This window comes from Malaya genurostris, chromosome 2, assembly GCF_030247185.1.
Source record: "Malaya genurostris strain Urasoe2022 chromosome 2, Malgen_1.1, whole genome shotgun sequence".
Classification (NCBI taxonomy): domain Eukaryota; kingdom Metazoa; phylum Arthropoda; class Insecta; order Diptera; family Culicidae; genus Malaya; species Malaya genurostris.
Window position 1 is genome coordinate 33546604 of NC_080571.1, and position 21268 is coordinate 33567871.

The following is a 21268-nucleotide window of genomic DNA, read 5'->3' on the forward strand; positions in this document are numbered from 1 at the left end:
AAGGATTGCCGATAGGACCGTAATAATCGAAAGAAAGAGTACAGAAAGAGGAACTGTCATCTACATTTAGGACCTTTTCTAGTGTTTGTCTTCAAATTTCAGAATAAGTATGCATAATGGTAAAAGTAACATCAGGTAACATGTTTAATAATTTTTTAAAGAACTCTTAGGAGCCGTGTTTTTTTGTCCCAGGTTGGCGGTTCAATGCATAGGACGCTGGTCTTACAAGCCAGTTGTCGTATGTTCGAGCCCCAACCTGGAAGGATTCTTAGTATCAGTAGGATCCATAATACTAGCCATGCAATGATTCTGTACACTAAGAATCGGCTGCGAAGTCTGTTGATACAGAAAGGCCAAATTCCACAAAAGGAATGTAATGCCCAGACTTTGCTTTTTAGGAGCCGTGTTTTTAGTTGCCAGCCAATGATTTTCCTAATTTCACCAATATTTGTCTCAGTAATGTCAAATTGTGACAATACTTGTTTAGTAATCTTAGTATTGATTTCAATAGGATTCACAGAATCGACAAAGCTGTCGACTTTCATTTTATCCACCGTTTGCAAGGAGCATTTGATTTCCTTCTTTAACAGCTAAAATTGGTTTTTCAGAGTTCGTAAGAGCTTGTTCGGTGAATCTCTGTTTAATTTTTTTTCGAATATTATCAGCTATGATGAGGATATTGATGTCGACGAAGGAGCAGTCGAAAATTGTCGATGATAGGCGAATCAAATTTAGATTATCTTAGTCACTAGAGGCATAGATTGTTGTTGTTTTTCCAAAGTGACAAGCGTACATTTTAAGAATTCTAGAAGAATTTTGTTCTCTCGCCAAAACCCAACTCTGAAAGAATATCGTATATGTTGTTAGCAATGTCCAAAAGAACTAGTTCTTCTCGAAGATTGAGTGAACTGGAGCTCTTTATTGAAGAATGATAGCTCTCTATTCTTCTCAATAGAAATGAAAGTAATCGAATTCTTCGAGTATGTATACAAATGAGTTGCGTCTTTCGGCACGTTTGCTGGTTTGAGGAATCTGGTAGAAGTTCGCGAACTTTGAAAATGTATACAAAAGAGAATGATTATTGGTAGAACACATGCAACACTATTATTGAATCTGTTTACTACAAAATATAATTTGTAGCTCTCATATTATTTTCGAAGAAACATACACGGAAAGGCAGAAATTAGCATTTTGGCGAAAAAATTAGTTGATTATCTGATTTTGGTTAGTTATTTTTTGAGACAACTAAAAAAATCTTACTTCTGCTAATTTAGATTTTTTAATTCTAGTTCCCTTAATAATAATACAATATTTGTCGAAATGGCTATTTTTTTAGTTGAATTCACCAATTAAACGTGGTGTCATTTCTTAGCTAAGGCACACTTCATATCCGTTCAACTAATTTTTTAGTTGAATTAGAGAAATAAAACGTTGTTTTCAACCAACATAAATGGTTGAATTGGTTTCTGCAATTCGCAGCTATATGGCGCTCTGTCACCGAAAAAACGTTAGCACCGTAATGACTACTAGCCACTAGATGGCACACTACTAAATTCAGTCGAAAAAATTTCTTTTTGAAAATTTTACTTCTAAATCGCTGTTTTCTTCATTCGACTTCGCGAAATCGACTCTTTCACTGAAAACTTTGAGCACTCGGAAAACAAAAACCGTATACAAGTAGTACACCGGACGGTAAAGCCCGGAATGTTAGAAGATACAAAAAACATCATTTGACATGTACAATTAAAGTGCAACATTCGAAACTCACTTCACTGTTTCGCGTAAAAACATTGTTACCCACAATTGCTTCAAATGCGCACAAATTCTTAATAAATACACTTTCCACTGACAGTTAATGTCATTTTTACATATCGGTTTAGAGATTTATATATGGATATATCGTAACACATGCGAAAAACATCTAAACAATTTGCAAGCAGTTTCACAAGACTGTCATTTTTAGCGTTTTAATGAATTGTTTTGCTTTGACACTTCTCATGAGTTTTTGGCTAATAAACTTGTTAATAAAACCAATTTCATTTTTGTTTTCTTTGTGCTGTCCTTCAGTAATGACGGTGATAGATAAATAGAAATAAATTTTCTGATTTTAATAACAAAATTAGTTGTAAATGAGAATTTCGTGTTGGATTGAAATAATGCTGGTTTGTGTACAGGATATTCGCCAACTAAACACATTCTCTAAAAATAAGACTTTTTTCAGCGAAGTAAATTCTAAATTTTAACTAATTTTATAGTTATTTTGGAAATTTTGTTGTTAAAATCAACTAATTCAAAAACAGTGATACGAATTAGGCGCAGAGCTAATTTCGGTCGTTCCGTATACAAAGTTTCAGAAAAACGAAAGAACGGTTCAGTAGAACTAATTGTTTCGGTACAACTATTAAGTTTTCAACAGTTCTTTAAAATGAACGTTTTTGCCCCTTTCTAGAATACACCCCTAACTAGCATAAGTTTTAAGAAGGACTGATTTTCCAGATAGCCTTAAAAAGACTGATTCAGTGGAAGTCTTGAGAAAGATTGATTAGGAATCATTAGGCTTTAAAATAACTAATGATATTTCTGGAAAACTACAGAACACCACCAATAATGGAATATGATGGGAAAGCTGTGCTTAAGAACATTATTGGAAATAAGCCCCTGAAGTTGGTGCAGTGGTACGAAAAAGTCTTAGAAGTGAACGGCGATTATGTGGAAAAATTAAGTTCTTTTGTAGCTTCCCACATAATATACCAATAAAACCTATTTTATACGCTTATAACTTTTCCTATTACTAAACAACCTGTAACACTGCAATTCCGAAGCATATGGGATTTCGACTACTTGGGCAGTCATTGTCTGGTTTCTGTCAACAAATAGCAAAGGTCATTCGCCTCTTGATATTTCATAAAAATCGTATTATTCCGAAGAATGCGATTGCTGAAGTCTAACAAATTGTAGAAATATTGATGCGGAATCACCCTACCAGATAGAACTAGTTTGATTGAAAGTATATTTTACCTACTAAAATCATGTTCTAGGCCAGAAACTGAAAGTTATAGCTACTTTTTCCAATCAAAAGTTATCCAGGAAGCGAATATCTTAGAATCAAATTGTTCTGATTCAGAGTGCTTGGTAAATGATGCCATTGCCGGTCCCTGATTTCTGAAAGATTCGGTAATAGTGGTCCGAAGAATTCAGGATTCTGCTCACATCGATTTATTAGTGATGGTTGGACTGATTTTCAAGAACATGGATTCAAATTGGGGAACTTATGGTTTCATAAAATATTACGAAAACAGGGGTCAAAATTTTCCTTACGAAAGTATTTCAGAAGTAAATTGGTTTAAGTGATTTAACACATCACTCAATAAATCGTGGGACTAACTAAGAAAAACATTTTTTTCGCCAAAAATCTATTTTATTGATCAATGTAATGCAACAATCATTCCAATCATCATTACCTCTAACTTCTCGATGCAGAGCTTGTAGCAGGATTTGTCTCTGGCCTCAAAATTGGCTTTGCATTCAGCAATTGGTTATTCATTTGAGTTGAATTTCTCACCGGCGAGAAGTTTTTTGTATGAGATCAGTGAGTAGCTAGTAGCCAGTGGATGAGGAAGCAATTCCAATTGTAATCCGTTCAATTTAACCATCGTAGCCATCGATTTGTAAATCATGGAATTGTCTTGTTGAAACTGTGTTTTGTGCTACGACATATGAGTTCGTTCTTTCCTGATTTTTGCATTCAAATGATCTAACAACGTTATGTAGTATTCGGACTGTTGTGCCTTTGGACGCATCGGACGTGGCTCACTGGCTGCAATCCACTCAGATGATGATCGCTTTGATACCGGAAGTGAAGTGATGGAACCATGTTTCATCCATTGTCACATATCGGTGCAATAACCTGTTTATTACTTGTAAATATGTCCAAACACTGCTCTGAATCATAAACACGTTGTTGTTTTTGATCGGTTGTAAACTATTGGGCCTATTACAAACCGCCATCTGAATCGAAGGTGCAGAAAATTTTGGAAATTTGGTTCAAATTGGGCTGAACTGTTTCAGTTTAATGCCCTCGGCATCTTAGAGCTTGAGCAATGTGCCTTTGAACTTATATTATTAAATAAAAAACCTGTTTTAATCCACCTAGTGTTTGTGAAAATCGGCTCAGCCAGCTAGTTTGTGAAAATCGGCTCAGCCAGCTCCGAGAAAAATTAGTGGAAAAAAACGTTACATACACACATACATAAATGAACTATTATGACACACATTTTGCGTACTCACCGAACTGAGTCAAATGGTATATGACACTCGGCCCTCCGGGCCTCGGTTCAAAAGTCGGGTTTCACAGTGATTGCATAACCTTTCCATATGAGAAAGGCAAAAAACTGTACTGTACTGAAAAATGGAAAAAATAAACTGTACCGGTGCCCAATTTTCGGTTCCGGAAATTTCTGGCAAATTGAAAGAAAAAAAAGTTGACAGTATTCAATTTACTATATTGACAACCTAATCAGATGATTTGAAGTTCGCTCTTGGAAATAAAATGTGATGTTTCGAACAGCAGGATTTTTGATTTTGAATAACTGTAGGAACAATGTCATTATAACACAATCCTTGCATAACTCGAAGATTTGTCGTGTCTTCCTAAACGACATTTAATTCAATCCCCACCAATACCTTGTTGAAAAGCAGCCTGTATTCAGAAGAGATTGAAATACGGTGCAAAAATCACCCAGCAAAGGAGATTACTCGAATCCCATTTCACGGCAATAGACACCAGCACCAGGTCGACTGTCCAACAAAGAATTGTCAGTCTCAATTGTCACTACAAATGGAAGTTCATTGGCTTTCAAAGAGTAATTATTTCTGTTATTTCAAAGAAATATTTGACTATGGCTTTTTTCCGAGTGTAAGATCTTTTTTCCGAGCATAACATACTTGTCTTTTAATTTCAATGAAGTCAACTTACGATTGGAACGCGATTTGTGCAATCTCTTTGTGACTAAATTATTCACATAAAAACATTTCCAAATAGCCGCAATATGACCCAAGCAAGGAGCCTGCTTAATTTTCGAATCGAGCCCAACAACATGCAAAAAGGCGAGTGGGTAATGCCAGAGATATAACTGGAAGACGTGAATACGTAAAAAAAATCATACTTGAATTTATTTAAACGAAAAATACCCACAATTCGTTCATGGCCATCATGGATTTCTAAATATAAGTTAGGAATTAATATGACATTAATTTCAATAATTTACTTGTCAAAACCGTCTCTAAAATACAAATTATAGAACGATTTCCACAAATTGAAAGCCGCAATCTTGGATACCTACTCGCCTAGCGTGGGCCAAAAGTATAGTTCCTCTGAAAATTCATGAAAAAGAGTGGAATATTATTCACTTATAGCCAAGAGATTTTATACTTAAATAAAACGAAATGAAACAAACCAATAATATATTCCACCCCAGTTTTACTCAACCATAAACCTAATCCATTTCAATTACTCTTTTTTGGGGGCCTGGCAAAGACTTTGACCTGTAGCAATAAATGAACAATTTCGCTTTAGGTTGAAAAATCAATTATAAGAGCATTTTGGTTATAAATTGAATGACTAATCTGACCGTCGTTAGTGGCTGTTTTACTCGTGAACAAAACGAATCGTAAGCCCACTGCGCTCGATCTTTGAAAATATTCCGTATTTCTATGTGTCGGTTTTGCACGATACGCTTTGTGCGATGATTCGTTCAATTCATGCGGCTGAAATTGTGTGCACCGTAATTTGGCACTGAATTTCACCTTAATGCTCGTTCATACCAAACATTTTAGAATACTTCAATTTTGAGTTATTTATGGTTATCTCGTACTACTGCAAATTTTGTCATAAATTACTGAACAAATTTCCGATCATATGGAGAAAAAATTATGTTGCTGCGTTAAATACACCAAGATATACGCACGATTAAATTCTGCCAATTTTTGTGCAGAGTGAATTTTTAAAAGTATTCACGTCGAAATGATGATCTGCTGGAATACTGTACTTTTTAGCATTTATAAATATTTAAAGGAATTTATAATATTAAAAAAAATTGAATTTAAATGAACTATCGTTGCCTACTTTTTTTGTGCATGAAATCACGGATTACTCTTCTTTTCATCTCGTAGGATACGGAAGAAATCCTATTTTTTTCTTAATTTTCTATATTTTACATTGGAAAATCAAGCGAAATCATTGAAAATAGCCTGAATGTCACAGAAGTTTATCACTTTGTGGGTAGTGTATTAATAATCGGCCAAAAAAGTTTGTAAAATACAGTATCGTTCGATTTACTACTACCAGCAACTTAGAAGAACATTTAAAACAGCAGTAGCAATCGTTGCGTTGAGTCAGTATCTAAACATACTTAAGGCAGAGTAAAACTACCGCTCTACGTTTGTTCAGGTGCAGGTTACTGTCCTCGATTTAACATTTTTTTTCGCTTGCCGTTATAACGCATTTTTTCTACCGAATTCCACACTTTTGTAGGTCAAAGAAATTGAAGGTCATAACTATCTGCCAACCTAGCGCACTAAGCTAACTGTTTCGAAACACAAACTCATAAAAGTTGGTTGGTTGGATTGCTGACTGAATATCTATGCTGCCAAGACCGCACTTGAAACTGTTTAAAAACCTCTCGACCACTGGCTAGGGGATAGAGAAGACAATTTATATGAAACAACGCGGCGAACGCGAGAATCATGTAATTTTGTTTCCCTTCAAGCAAGCGAAAGTAGATGAAAAAGGAACCGAAGTTTGGCTGATGAGTTCATGTTGAAATTGACGTAAACAGACGGATAAGAATTGTTTTAAGTAGAAATTGATGGATCTGAAAGAGTGGAAAAAAGAATAAATACGATAAGTTTACGCAGATGAGATCGAATTTCTTGAGCTTTTTCAGAATTAAAGATTTATAAATATATTTTTGCCAAACCAATAAATAATTATTCTTATCTGGCAATAGTGAAGTATAGGTTAAATAATAAAAATTATCCAAAATATGATGTCTCACATTAGCAGCCTTGGGAGACAATATGTTATTGAAATAAGACTGTTTGTTAAAACAACATATTTTGGGCTCCCTATTGTAGGTAGTCTTGGAACCTGGTTCGGAAACCATGAAAGCAATTTGCTTTTTCATGATGCATGAAGAAAGTAAAAGGTGCCCTTCCAATCAAAAAGAAAATAGTTGAAAATGATAAAAGACAGCTATTTCCATCAGTCGAGTGCTCCGGGATATCTCACCGCTTGTGTGCGAAACTCAGTCAGTTGTCTTTTGGAAATAAGATGAAATTTTAACACTTTATCGAAGTTCGGTAGGACTACGCTCGGCGGTTAAATTGGCGGCCGCATGGGTCGGGAAAGTAGAGATTGTAATCAGTTTATATTGCGGTATGCATTCGAAAGTGGTCACATGTTGAGTGGAACAATTTTCGGAAACACTCTTTTTTTTTGGCCCCGTTTGGTGGCTACTGCGCTAGCTGATAAAATGGATCAACTCGAACGAGGAAAAAGATACAACATTTTTCTAGCACATCAGCTATTTACATAGGAAGTTTGGTTTGTAATGGAGAGGAAAAAAATCTGCGTTTCCAATTCATAAAAGTAGGTTAAGTTTATCCATCATGTATATAATATATCGAGGCTTTAGATGTGTTTGAGATTTATTCTATATAACTTTTATAAAAACGCCGTACTCTCAACTTCGATCCATTTTACAGGATGTCGCTATCAAGAATAACTACGACTGTTACGTCCCATTCACTTCTGTTACCTATTAGAAAAAAGTTCCTATTTTTCCATGCGTTGGTCGTTCTGTGCATAGAAAGCTGGTCTTACAAGCAAATTGTAGATACTAGCAAAAAAATCAATTAGTTTTGAGTAAGTAAATTCTTCAAATAAACGTTTAAACGATGCTATTGAGCTAGACGTAAAAACACAAATTAACACGATCTCGCATATACTCCTAGTGTCAAAGACTCACTCATCTTGCGAAGAGATAATAAGACTCGAACCCCGAAGAGCCGAGTGTCGCAAAATGTGTGTGTGTATGTGCAAAAAATATGCATTCGGTTTTCTCGAAAATAGCTGAACAGATTTCTACAAACTTCAATTCATATTGATCTTTATTTGGATCCGACTTCCGGTTCCGGAATTCAGATTCATATGAAAGGTCCTACGATCAAATAAAACGCTACTGAATTGGATCTTGTTACGATTTCCGGTTCTGGAATTCAACTTTTCACGTATTTTTGTATATATGTAACGTAAAAACGAATAATGTCCTTTCAATCAGTTATATAATTCTTACATTGTGCATATTTTATTAGCTAATAACCTGTTAAATTTCATCCGGATCTGACTTCCGGTTCCGAAACTATGGGTTATATGGTATTTAAAATTTCATTGAGCAAATGTGACAAAAATGTCACTCAGTTTTCTCAGCGATGGCTGAACCAATTTTCTCACACGATTCAAATGAATGGATTTATGGTCCCATAAGCTGCTATTGAATTTTATTCGGAACTGACTTCCGGTTCCGGAGATACAGGGTGGAGTGTTTTTAAAATCTCATACCGTCATTTAGAGCGACGATGCAAAATACGAAAAAATCGCTCAAATTCAGCTTAAACACTTTTTCAAATTGAAGTTTGTTTCAGTTGCTGGTCAAACGACCCGGTTTTCACTTTATACTGAGTCTGTATAAAGTGTTCAAAACGACGAATGTAACAATGAGAGATTCTCTTTGTTTACTTTCTCTTTCGATTATTGCAAAATATTCCTGCTCTTTCCGGTAATTTCTTCAATACAGATTCAAAGATGATAGCTTTAGTTATTTTTATCGGTAAATATTTGGAGAGAAGGATTGCTTGGAGTACCGTAATAATTGTAAGAGAAAGTAAACAAAGAATCTCTCATTGTTACATACGTCGTTTTGAACATTTTGTACAGAATTTATAACGCCTAAAACGGAACTCATTTAATTTCTTCACAGGCACTTAAGCCGATTTTCGCCAACTTATGGTCAAATCAAAAGTCTTACTGTCCAACAAGTTATTAAAGGATGTTATTCGGATCAGATTTCTGGTTTTAAAATCTCAGGGTGAAGTGTGTTTACAATTTCAAACCATCATTTAGAGCGACGATGTATAAAACAAGAAACTTCTACATTTTAACTCAAAAATGTTTCAAATTGTGATTCATTACTGGCGAAACGAAACGATTTCGGTTATATCGGATCTCGGTTTCCGGTTCCTGTAATACCGGAAATAATGATCAAAAACTCCGACAACGAGACTGATTTTACTTCAGTTTGTATTCAAGATTCAGTGAAAAGTTGTTTGAAGAATCCTTGAGTAATATTTATGAAAATATGAGTAACATGACTCATGAGAATGGAAATCATCAGACCACTAGGTGCAGTGAAACAGATTTTTGCAAATTCAAATAAACAATTATGTTCCGCTGTGGATCCGATTTTCGGTTGGTTGATAAGCAAACAGCCGTATGAGTCACGACACGAAAAAGATGCGATGTATTGCAAATTTTCCCGCTGAAAGACGATGAATTTGTTAAAGTGTATTGGTTCTCTGTCCCCCAAAGTCCCGGAAATTGAGGCACCTTTGTAGATGAAGACTGTTATTGTAGACTCATCACGTTGTTATTTACGTTTGATAGATCAGGCTTACTGGGGTAAATGTTATTGCCTAACGGTCACATTTATACTGAACGAACACTGAGCTACAAGTTTTGTTAATTTGTACCTCCAATACATCTTTCACGTCGAAGTGCATTTATTTTTTTAATATTTTAATTTTTCAATTTTATTTACTGTAGGTATCTTTACAGCACTTGAAATCAATGCAGATTGAATTTGGTCGAAGAGGTAAATTTTCCGGTTATTGTTTACCAGTCTAATTCATTCCGAGAGTTCTAGTTCATACTACACTTTATTGTCATTGTGCAGGATCCAAATCGAATGCTGTTTAACACCAAGCCGTATCCTTTAATCTAAATAAACTTTCAATCGGGACTGTTGAAAAGGACGTCAACCGAAAATTGGATAGTGTTACGAATTATTGATAATTTTAGAGACGGATTTGAGATGAGCGAATCCAAAGCACAAAACGCGTTGTCATTCGTGTTTCAGGGATCAAATTCTAACGAACTCATTGTTAGAGCTGAATTGAAATCTTTGAATTTTTTGCTAAAAATAAACAAAACATCTTCTCGTTAAGTTAGTGAAAGAATTTCCATTTAACAAAATAAGTAGTTTGATGTTTATGTAGTTACAGAAATACAGAGTGGGACATTTAAAGTGGAAGCATTTGTTTCTGAACAAAATATATGAAAAAAAAAACATTTTTATTTATTTCCATTTCGATTTTAATTTATTCTGGTTTAAGGAGATATGTTACAGCTGTTTTTTCGAAAATGATATCGCGTAAATGGCCACCTTTGGCCTTGAGTACAAAATGTGCCCTTTTTTCGGTGTTTTCCATCGTTTTGGCTAATGTATCGGTCGATATGGTGGCGATTTCATTTGTTGTCTTTGAGGCGATGTCGTTTGTTGTCTTTGAGTTGAGCTTTGGTTCTTGGCTTATCAGCGGATTTCAAATAGCCCCACAAAAAAGTCTGGTGGTGTCAAAAAGGGTGATCTCAGAAGCCAGTGAGAGACTTTTTTCACATGACTCGTCCGGGAAACAATGGTCGTAATAAATCGATTGTTAGTCGAGCAGTATGGCATGTTGCACCGTCCTGTTGAAACCAGTCAAAGCATTTTCACGAACAATTGGCATCACAAAATCATTTATCATAGCTCGAAAACGAACGAACTGTAACTTTTTGGTTGTATAGAGACTGTTCCTCAGTCAATTAAGGGTTTTGGTGGCATAGAACCGACAATTTTGCTTATTTAACGCATCCGTTTAACGTGAAATGTGCCTCGTCTGACATGATGATTGTTTTCACAATTGAGAAGTTATTTTGAATGTAAAACTGAACATTTTCAGTGCGTTCTTTGGTTGTGTCATTGGTCGATCTGACAATTCTGTCAACAGTTATTGGGTTACCTGAAATTTAAATGACCCACCCTGTAAGTAATGTTAGACGTTAGAAACAAAAGTAGTAGTGGGCTATATAAATACAAGTGCATCATCACGTCCCGGGTTGGCGGTTCAATGCATAGGACGCTGGTCTTACAAGCCAGTTGTCGTATGTTCGAGCCCCGACCCGGAAGGATTCTTAGTGTCAGTAGGATCCATAGTACTAGCCATGCAATGATTCTGTACACTAAGAATCGACTGCGAAGTCTGTTGAAACAGAAAGGCCAAATTCCACAAAAGGAATGTAATGCCAGGGCTTTGCTTTGCATGATCTTCTTTCAAACACTTCTACATATCATAATACGAAAATTTCGTTCCGTCGAAAGGAATGTAGATTTTTTACTATGTTTTACATGTGTGTATGCGACTGGGAAAGTCTAGAACTTCGTACGTGTAAATCATTAGTATCTTTGTTATTATTATATTGGGGGCTAGGGTCCACTAGGAGATTGATAGTACCTATTATCTCTCTCCGGACAGTACTAGCGTAGATGCCGTGTGGAATCCGGCGGAAAAAAATGAACCAAGAATAGATCCACTGGGCTCCTGCTTCAGTGTCGTAAAAGGCGACAATTGCAGGAGTTTCTTTTTCCTTTCAGTTATCAGATATTTTCAATGTTTCACTTCAAATTACTCTATTTCACTAAATTATCTCTTCATTCAACCTATCAATTTCTGTCTAGCTTCGGAGAAAGATTTTATTTGTTTTTTTTTCTTCCATGTTATTGATTGTCTTTCAGGGTTATAAATTGAATGATAAAAATCAACTATTGCGCAAATCCGTTGATATTACAAAGTTAATAACAGAGATAACATATATCCGTTATTGAATACATAGTAAAAAAAACTCTTGATATTATCAAGACGCGCGTGAAATCTGTTGATCTTTAATTGGTGATTCAAAGTGATTTTATAACAACTGTTTAGAATATGTTAATGCAAAGAATCAACTGTTTTGTCTAAATCCTATTCACTCGTTTATTTTGTATTACGTAATTTCATTTATTAAAAAATAGGGAAATTTTTATTTTTTTACGCGATAGTATTGCAAATTTTTCTTCAGTTTCCTCGAATAAGAGATGTGAATTAAGACTTCCCGGGACTTCAATATCGGTTATTATTGAAACGTTCACTCGGGAAGTCAGTGAGTTTAGTGGTGCATCCGAGCATCTTGAAACCGGAACATACTGAGTCGCGCGCGAATAATATCAATACTGAAGTTTTTACTAACAAATACCCTTCTCCCGTGACACTTGTGGAGTGCGCAGTAGTATATACGGCCTCTAGTAACAAGTGTTGGACTAACATCCCTTCCCATTCCTTAGACGATCTACGTTCGGGCCTGGCCGGCGCCGGCACTGATCAATGATTTCTGGGGTTACCAGAAGATGTACATTGAAGGATGATTTACCAGTCCCAGGTCGGGTCATCTAGAAACTCCCTGTACAATTTCAGCTAATCCCGATCAGTAACGGAGTAGCAACCAGGGGTGGTCGCTCAAGCTCAAGTATCTTTGTTATTATTATATCGTTTATCTAAATCCGGTTTGAGGATTGGTATGGCGTGATGGGTAAGTCGATGACTTCCACCCAGCTCGTCTGGGTTCTATTCCCAACCCCGCACATACGGTCAGAAAGTTTTTCTGGCCCGAAGAGACGAATGACCTTGAGGCTGAAACCTCTATAATCAAAACAAAAACATTCGGCTTTAACCTAATTATGGTCGTTTGCCGGAGATACTACAATTTTCTCATCACCTTCGATAATGTGCTGGAAACATTTGAACTTTTTTAGAAACCTACTGACTACAAGAAACAAAGTTGCGATACCGTTCAATAAGCTCGAAACCTCTGCTTAGCCTTACCCAAACGGAAAAACACCAGAGCGGGTATGTGATTTTCTCGCATGACGTAACTTTTTGCCTTTCTCTATAGAAAGGTATTAGAATTGCTGGAAAAACTGACTTTCGAACGAAGCCTCGGAGATCCATAGTGTTACATACCATTCGACTCAGTTCGATGAGATCGGAAAATGTCTGTGTGTGTATGTGTGTGTGCACTGTCAAGTTCAAAGATCAAATGGCTGTGACTTGTGGTTCCAGAGATATTTTTACGCGCTTAATTTTCTCGGAGATGGCTAAACCGATTTTAACAAGTCTAGGCCCGTTAGAAAGCTATTGTTAGGCCATTGATCAAGTTCGAAGATCAAATGGCTCTGACTTTTGGTTCCGGAGATATGATAAATATGAAATAATATAAATAATAAATGACGTAACCGACAAAACGTGTTGTTTCTCGGACATGGCTTCTCGGACATGGCTAAACTGAATTTAACAAGCTTAGGCCCGTTTGAAAGCTATATTTAGGCCATTGATCAAGTCCGATCAAGAATCGAAAATTTTTGTTGATGCCAAAAGTCTCATCCGATTGTATGAAACGTCGAGATTTAGTGTCATCTAAAAAAAGAATATTGAAAAAATTGACTTTCTGGGACTCTTATTTTGATATTCCCAGAAAGTCGGTTTAAAATAAAATTTTTTTTCGAGATGACACTAAATCTCGACGTTTCATGCAATTCTAAGACTTTTAGCATCAAATTTTTTTTTCGATTTCGGAAATTTCAAGATATTTCGAGATTATGAAAATTCCACTAAATGGACTACGAAGGGTATTACCTTTCTCTATAGAAAGGTATCAGAATTGCTGGAAAAACCGACTTTCGAACGGAGCCTCGGAGACCCATAGTGTTATATACCATTCGACTCAGTTCGACGAGATCGGAAAATGTCTGTGTGTGTAAGTGTGTGCACTTTTCGAAGATATTTTTATCGCTCAATTTTCTCAGAGATGGTTGAACCGATTTTAAAAAACTAAGGCTCATTTGGAAGCTACTGTCGGGCCATTGATCAAGTTCGAAGATAAAATGGCTGTGATTTTTGGTTCCGGAGATATGATGGTATAAATGACGTAACCGACAAAACACGTTGATTTTTACCGCTCTTATATATAAGGGTGCCAAAATTTTGGGATCACCTCTATATTCGTAAAGCTTTAGTGCTCAAAAGTTTGAGCACCTCGAAAAAAGCCCTCATGCAAAATTTGAGCTAAATCGGACATGCGTAAGAGTGGTAAAGTTTTGAAAATTTTCAATCTTGAAAAAGCACCATAGGGAGGAGTACATGAAATTTCCAAAATCGAATTATTTTTGATGCCAAAAGCCTCAAAACTGCATGAAACGTCGAGATTTAGTATCATCTCAAAAAAAATTTTTATTGGAAAAATCAACTTTTTGCGATTTTTTCGAGATGACACTAAATTTCGACGTTTCATGCAATTCTAAGTCTTCTGGCATCAAATTTTTTTTCGATTTTGGAAATTTTATGTACACCCCCCGCCCCCCAATGGTGTTTTTTCAAGATCTATGAAAATTCCACTAAGTGGACTAAGGAGAGTTTTTTTTAGATTAGCATCACTGTTCTCATACAAATAGGCAACGCAAATGTCAAGCACTAGTTTGGAAAAGTAATGTACACTGAGGCATGCTTTTGTTAACTACTCGAATTAATTAGAATCAATTGGTGTCGAAAATAAGTATCCGAAATTATTTAATAAAAGTATATATTTTCATGAAACTGTTATGAAAGAAGAGAAAGGCATTATAACACCACTAGGTGGACTACGAAGGGTTTTTACCTTTTTTATATATATAAAAAATAGGTATAGAATTCGCTCAAACTTTCGAAAAATTTTCCGAGGCCCGGAGGGCCGAATGATATATACCAATCGATTCAGCTCGACGAACTGAGCAAATGTCTGTGTGTGTGTGTGTGTGTGTGTGTGTGTGTGTGTGTGTGTGTGTGTGTGTGTGTGTGTGTGTGTGTGTGTGTGTGTGTGTGTGTGTCTGTATGTGTGTTGTCAACTAAAAGGTCGAGATCTCAGAGATGGCTGGACCGATTTTGATCAAACTAGTCGCAAATGAAAGGTCTCCTCGTCACCCAAAACGCTATTGAATGGTTTTGAGATCGGATGTTTACTTTTTGAGTTATTCGAAGTTTTATGTCAAAATTTTCAGTTTTTTGACAGTATCTGTCACAATTGACCTTGAAAACAGAATATGTTTTCAGACTTAGATTCCGCACGATAATACCTATTCAACAAGCCATAGATTGTTAAAATCCGTCCATTTTTAACGTAGATATCGAAAGTTTTGTGTAAACGACTTTTACCCCTATTCCAGCAGTAGGAGTTTTGAGCGCTGTATGACAAAGCAATGCTTGGGAGCAACGGAAAACACGATTTTTTATTCTGTTACATACAATTGTTTCTAAGTACCAAAAAGACTGTGTACAGCATCCTTTTTCATGACAATTTGCCTCGGACCGATTTTAGCACGGCTCGTTTTTGGCAACATAATCGTTCGACTATGACATATATAAACCAGATGATGGGAGATTTTTTTTTAATTATATTGTTTTAAACTACTTACAGCAATAAATGCTGGAAGAACATAACATCCATATACCATTCGAATCAGTTCGTCGAGATCAGCAAATGCGTGTGTGACAAATAATTTCACTCAATTTTCTCTGAAAATTTTTTTTCTACAAATTCAGATTCATACGAAAATTCGTATGCTCCCGAACAAAGTTCCTGAATTATGTTTGGTTCCGACCTCTGGTTCCGGAACTACAGGATGATATATGAAACGAAATCAAAATTGTGTAACTCATTCTTCTCGTAGATGACTGAACCGATCTAAGATTCAAATGAAATCTAAGAATCATCTAAGATGCAAATGAAAAGTTTCAAGATTCTTTAAAACATCTTGCTCTTCAGTCAGATCCAACTTCCGGTTTCGGGGATACAGGGTGATTAGTATAAAAATGTCTATTCCACATAAATTAATCAGGTTTATCGGGTAGGCAGATTTGGATAGTCGATTAAAAAAATTAACTTTTTTCAGTTTTATTGGTATTCAGTTGTCGATTCAGAAGGCACCTAAAAATTTAATTCGTGCTATGATTTCTCAAAGATGTCTTCACTGATTTTCAAATATTTTGAAACAAATGTAAACTATACAGCTACTCAGGTGAATTTATCTGACTTCGGCCATACCGATTTTAGAATTCCGGTTCCAGTATTAAATATCGTTTCTCAAAGCTCAATCGTTTTCTAAAAAAAAGCCTAATCAAACTTTAGAAACAAAAATTCAAATTAAACTAAACTTATATACAAAATTAATTAGTTTTATACATCCATACAAAAATTAATGAATTTTATCCAATTAAGCTTCAAAGTTGTACTCAAAACTGTAATTTATTCGTCATATGGCCATACGAATCGGTTTGAGTTATGCTGGTTCCTGAATACCGGCTCTGGAAGTACCTTAAATTACCGTAAACTCTAAAGTGGATCTTACATATCATGGCATGTTTAATCGATTATCACACTTCTAGACTTAAATTCGATTGTATTTGCAGTTTCGACATTACAGAGTAATGAGTGATTACAATCTCAAATTGTCGCTTAAAACGACGGTCATTAAAATAATGTAATGAAAACTTAAACACCGAAGAATATTCATGCAAAAAACACATGCGGATTGATAAAAAAAGGTATCATCTCACTGCTAGGTGGATTAATCACGTTTTTAAATTAGCAGTTCACTAACTCTTCCTAGAGATGGCTGAACCAATTTTCACAAACTTAAATTCAAATGAAAGAGCATGAAATTCCAAACAAAATTCCAAAATTTTATCGACTTTAAATTCCGAAATTACAGGGTGATTAGTGTAAAAATTCTGATTTTAGGGTTTTTTTTTCATTATACAATTTGTTTAGTTTTTTGTTTAGTTTGTAGATTTTGTTAGCCGATGACCAAATAATCTCACTTCAGTTAATCTCACTGGTCCCCAATTTTCGGTTAAAAGTACCGGAAATAATGGTAAATAACTTTGAAATGGAACTCACCTAAATTTCTCAGAGATTGTGAGGCCGATTTTCACAAACTTATCTCTATTCTCACAGAACATTATTTATATTAGAATAGTGAAAATAGTGGTCCAATCTTTCCAAACGGAGCTGAGTCCGATTTCTTCGAAATTGCTGAGTTGATTTTCATAATTTTTAATTTGGCTCCACGCTAATATAATATAAAAGTGGTCCAATAATCGGAACTCACTCCGATTTCTCCGAGATGGGCATTATGGTCAACTCGTGAATTTTATCGTCGTTTAAGCGCAACGATGCGAAAAACAGAAAAAAATCGAAAATTTTGAAAACTGTTACCTTTTTGACACTATAATCTCCGTTATCATTAGTATTATGTCCGAATAGTCCTTATCGTATCGTAGGTTACTAAAGTTTCTTGGCGCGTAGGACGCATTCTATGCCAGTACAACGTATGATAGAATAGGCATAGGTGTGCGGATTAACAGTACTCTTCAAAGTAAAATTCCAGTTAGTTTGCGAGATATATTTTCCAATATAACAATAATTCAATGGTTTGTTTTTCATAAAACTGTCAAGTACGTTTACATTGTAACGATACTAGAAAACAAAAATTTTCTTATAATAGTACCTCGTTAAGCAAAGACATCGTCGCGCTCAGGAAAAATGCATTACTACATGTACTTTACTGAAAAATTCTGCATCGGAGTAGTCTTTCTTTCCGTTGTACACCATTGTTTTGAAGGAATGTTTGGAACGTATTCCAGATGTCTGACCTAACAGAATCATGCTGATAAATTGTACCACCAACGTGTTACTCGGTAGCTTCCAACAATCCTACGCTCGCCACCAACGTGCCGCAGTAAAGGTGCACGCAACGACTCATTCAACTGTTACAAAGAACCACACCGGATATGCAAAACAATCGACGGCAGCATCGGTTCAGTTATATGTCAATCGTTTGTCGTCGTCGTCGTCATCGTTGAAAAACTGTGTGGATTTTGTAATTTATTATAAGAACACAAAGAGAACGATGCGGGTGGTGCCATTCCCGTGGGGGTGTCAGTCTGTTTCTCGAAGCATTGACTGGCGGGGCGTGTTTATTTTTGTTCCAACATTCGTTCGCGGCAAAGCAGTAAAAACACTCCTTGTTTCACCCTAAAACTGCAACAGAACGCAACGGCTGAATGTACTGGTTGTTACCCTACATTCTTCTACACACATCCGGCTGAAAACATGCAATCTGCTCCCTTCACTGACTTCAAAGATAGTTTATATAATTTTCAATTCGAAAATGAACAACGTCAAGTAGATGATTCCAAGACAGGATCTAAACACGAAGGGTAGATTTGTGAGCGTCCTCGAAATAACTATTTCTGATCTATGGTTCCGCTATATGCGTGATTTAGTTTCTGTCTTTTTATTCTCACCCGGACTAAACCACCATCAGCCGAAAGTGCTGTGACGAGCCGATTTCACCTTCTAGCGATCTCATCCTACCTATCATGGCCATGAGGGAAGTAGTGTGCCACTGTCAGGGTTATTTTTAGGCACCTCGAATCGCCCACCTCGGTCAAATCCCCGCCTGCACGTTGAAGGGTGGGGGCTAATTATAAAACGTGAAAACAAAAACAGCTATTTACGTATATCTGTAAGCGTTCGACCGCCGTTACGGGCCTTCGTAGAAAAAAATATTGAGAAAAACCAAGTGAAAATCTTCATTCATTCACAAAAACCCGTTTCCCTGAACTGAGCAGCAGTGATGGGAAATCTTTCTCATGTCAACCGGCGAAGTCTTTGATTGAATCAGTTTCGATAAAATAGAGATTATGCTTCGTGATTCTCTATTCCAGAAGCTGGAAAAGTCTCCTGTAAACGGATTAATATTTTTTCTCGAAAGTCTGCTGAGTTTTTGTAACATTCATACATACAAGAAAAGTAACCAGCGGTGAAAACTAGTTTTTATTGAATAATATTTCCCGTCTATTGTATGAATGGCGTGGGTGGCCTGTGAGTGGAATAGAAAAACTGCGGGAAATGATTCGGTAATGAACTTTCGAAAAAAAACATAGCCTCGAAATGTTTTCCTTAGAGGGGGCGGTCTCGGTAAAATGATCCTAAACGACATCAATTGTAAATTGACGCACGCAAAGGTCGGATGAATCATCATAACAAGGGCGTCTGTTCCACTTTTTGGTTTTTTTTCCGCATCACAGTGGAACTATCCTAAGAGTTTTTTTTCGTGCGGTTTGCCGGGTACTGTCAATTAAGACACTTAAAATGTTTATACTATAATTTTGCTACGTCATAACACTTAGAATGTTCAAGTGAGATGTTTATTAAAAGTATGATGAGTTAGTAACAGCCGAGCAAGCAAATACATTGACGTTAGAATGAGTAATATGACGAAAAATGAGAACTTTACCAGAACGTAAGCATGGAAGTTTCGTAAGACGATTGATGAACGTCATTTCAATGTTTCAGTCCTAGTCATGATCATCATAATGTTTAAAGGTGTATCATGAAGATACGGAATGCATAACGCCAGAACATTCATCAATAAATCTTCATGCTTGTTGTCTATGCATCGATATTATTGGCGCCGATCGCGGAGCAGTGGAAGAGGTGCATTCTCTCTAGTTTATTGTCCAAAATAGTGTTTGAGAATGTAAGACGAAGACACAGTGTGGAAAAATGTCAGGGCATTCTTTCTTTGGGCATTTTTCTTTACATGTTGATTATTGAGCGTCTGCACAATTCTCTAATCTTTATTTCACCTTTGAGTATTTGGCAGAAGACTTGAACACTGCTTTCTCTAACGTACATTAACTCAGTAAAGAAATGGAATTGAGTCGTGAACATTTTTGTGAAAAGATTTATTACGATTTTTGTCATGGAATTATCAAGAAAAAAGCTTCAATCAACTTAGTTCGACTTATGGAAGTGTAGCACCATCTTATGCAACTGTGGAAAATATGGTAAAACGAATTCAGTTCAACTTCGCTTGCCGATGAATTCAAAGAAGGTCGTCCAAATCAGTTGTTTTGCCAGAAAATATCGATACAGTAAAAAATCTGATAATGGAAGATCGCCATGTGACGTACCCTGAAATAGAGGCAGCCTTGGGCGTTAGTATGAAAAGCTTGTATGTTATTTTGCATGAACAGCCAGTCGTGAAAAATATATTCTTCACGTTGGATCCCACATAATTTGACAATCGCTCAAAAAAATATTCGTGTCGATTGGCACAAAGCAATTTAAAAAAAAGAAATCGTGTTGCTTCAAATTTGGTGATCTACACAGGTGACGAAACATGGATTTACTCATATGAGCCTGAAACCAAACAGCAGTCGACTGTATGGGTGTTCCAAGAAAAACCAAATTCAACTAAAGTTGTTCGCACTCGAAGCACTTCAAGGAAAATGGTGGCTTGTTTTTTCGGTATAAACGGACATATCGCTACCGTTGCTTTAGAGGATCGTAAGAGCGTCAATTCTGATTGGTATACCATCAGAAAATGCCAGAAGTTTTTCGTGAAACAAGAAAAACAAACGCAAGACGCAAAACCATTCTTCATCACGATAATGTAAGCTCTCACATACCGGCTCAAACAACCGAATATTTGAGCTCCCAAAACGTCGAATTGATGGGCCACCCGCCGTATAGTCCTGACTTGGCGCCTAACGACTTTTATTTATTATTATTTTTACGTTTCGTCTTGGACTCATCAGTGCAGAGCAGTTCAAATTGAACTGCTTAGTGCCAAACTCGGCAGTTCAATTTGAACAGCTAAGCAGACGTAAAGTTTCTGCTATTTACAGAACACTTTTTGTTTTGCAACGGAGTGCAATGTCTTTTCTGACGTGCCAAACGAAAACGTGTTTTCGACTATTTATGGCCGATGCAGGTTTGGTCATTAGGGGTTAGCCAAATTTTGTGCTAGGGCACATAACCGTTTTTATTATTTTTACGTTTCGTCTTTGGCTCATCAGTGCAGAACAGTTCAAATTTATTTAGACTTTTATTTGTTCCCTTCTGTGAAGAATAAACTGCGTGAAGAGCGATTCAATATTCCTGAAAATGCTGTTGAAGCGTTCAAAAACCATGTTTTGGGGGTACCTCAAGAAGAGTTGAAAAAATGTTATAAAAATTGATTCACGCGTATGCAAAAGT

The 21268-nt window shown here is 36.2% G+C and overlaps 1 protein-coding gene across 9 annotated transcripts in view; it reads left to right on the plus strand.

The window, feature by feature from the left end:
* The window catches only part of LOC131431782 (uncharacterized), a 133949-nt gene that overhangs the window by 49427 nt on the left and 63254 nt on the right, over positions 1-21268 (plus strand). The window lies entirely within an intron of this gene.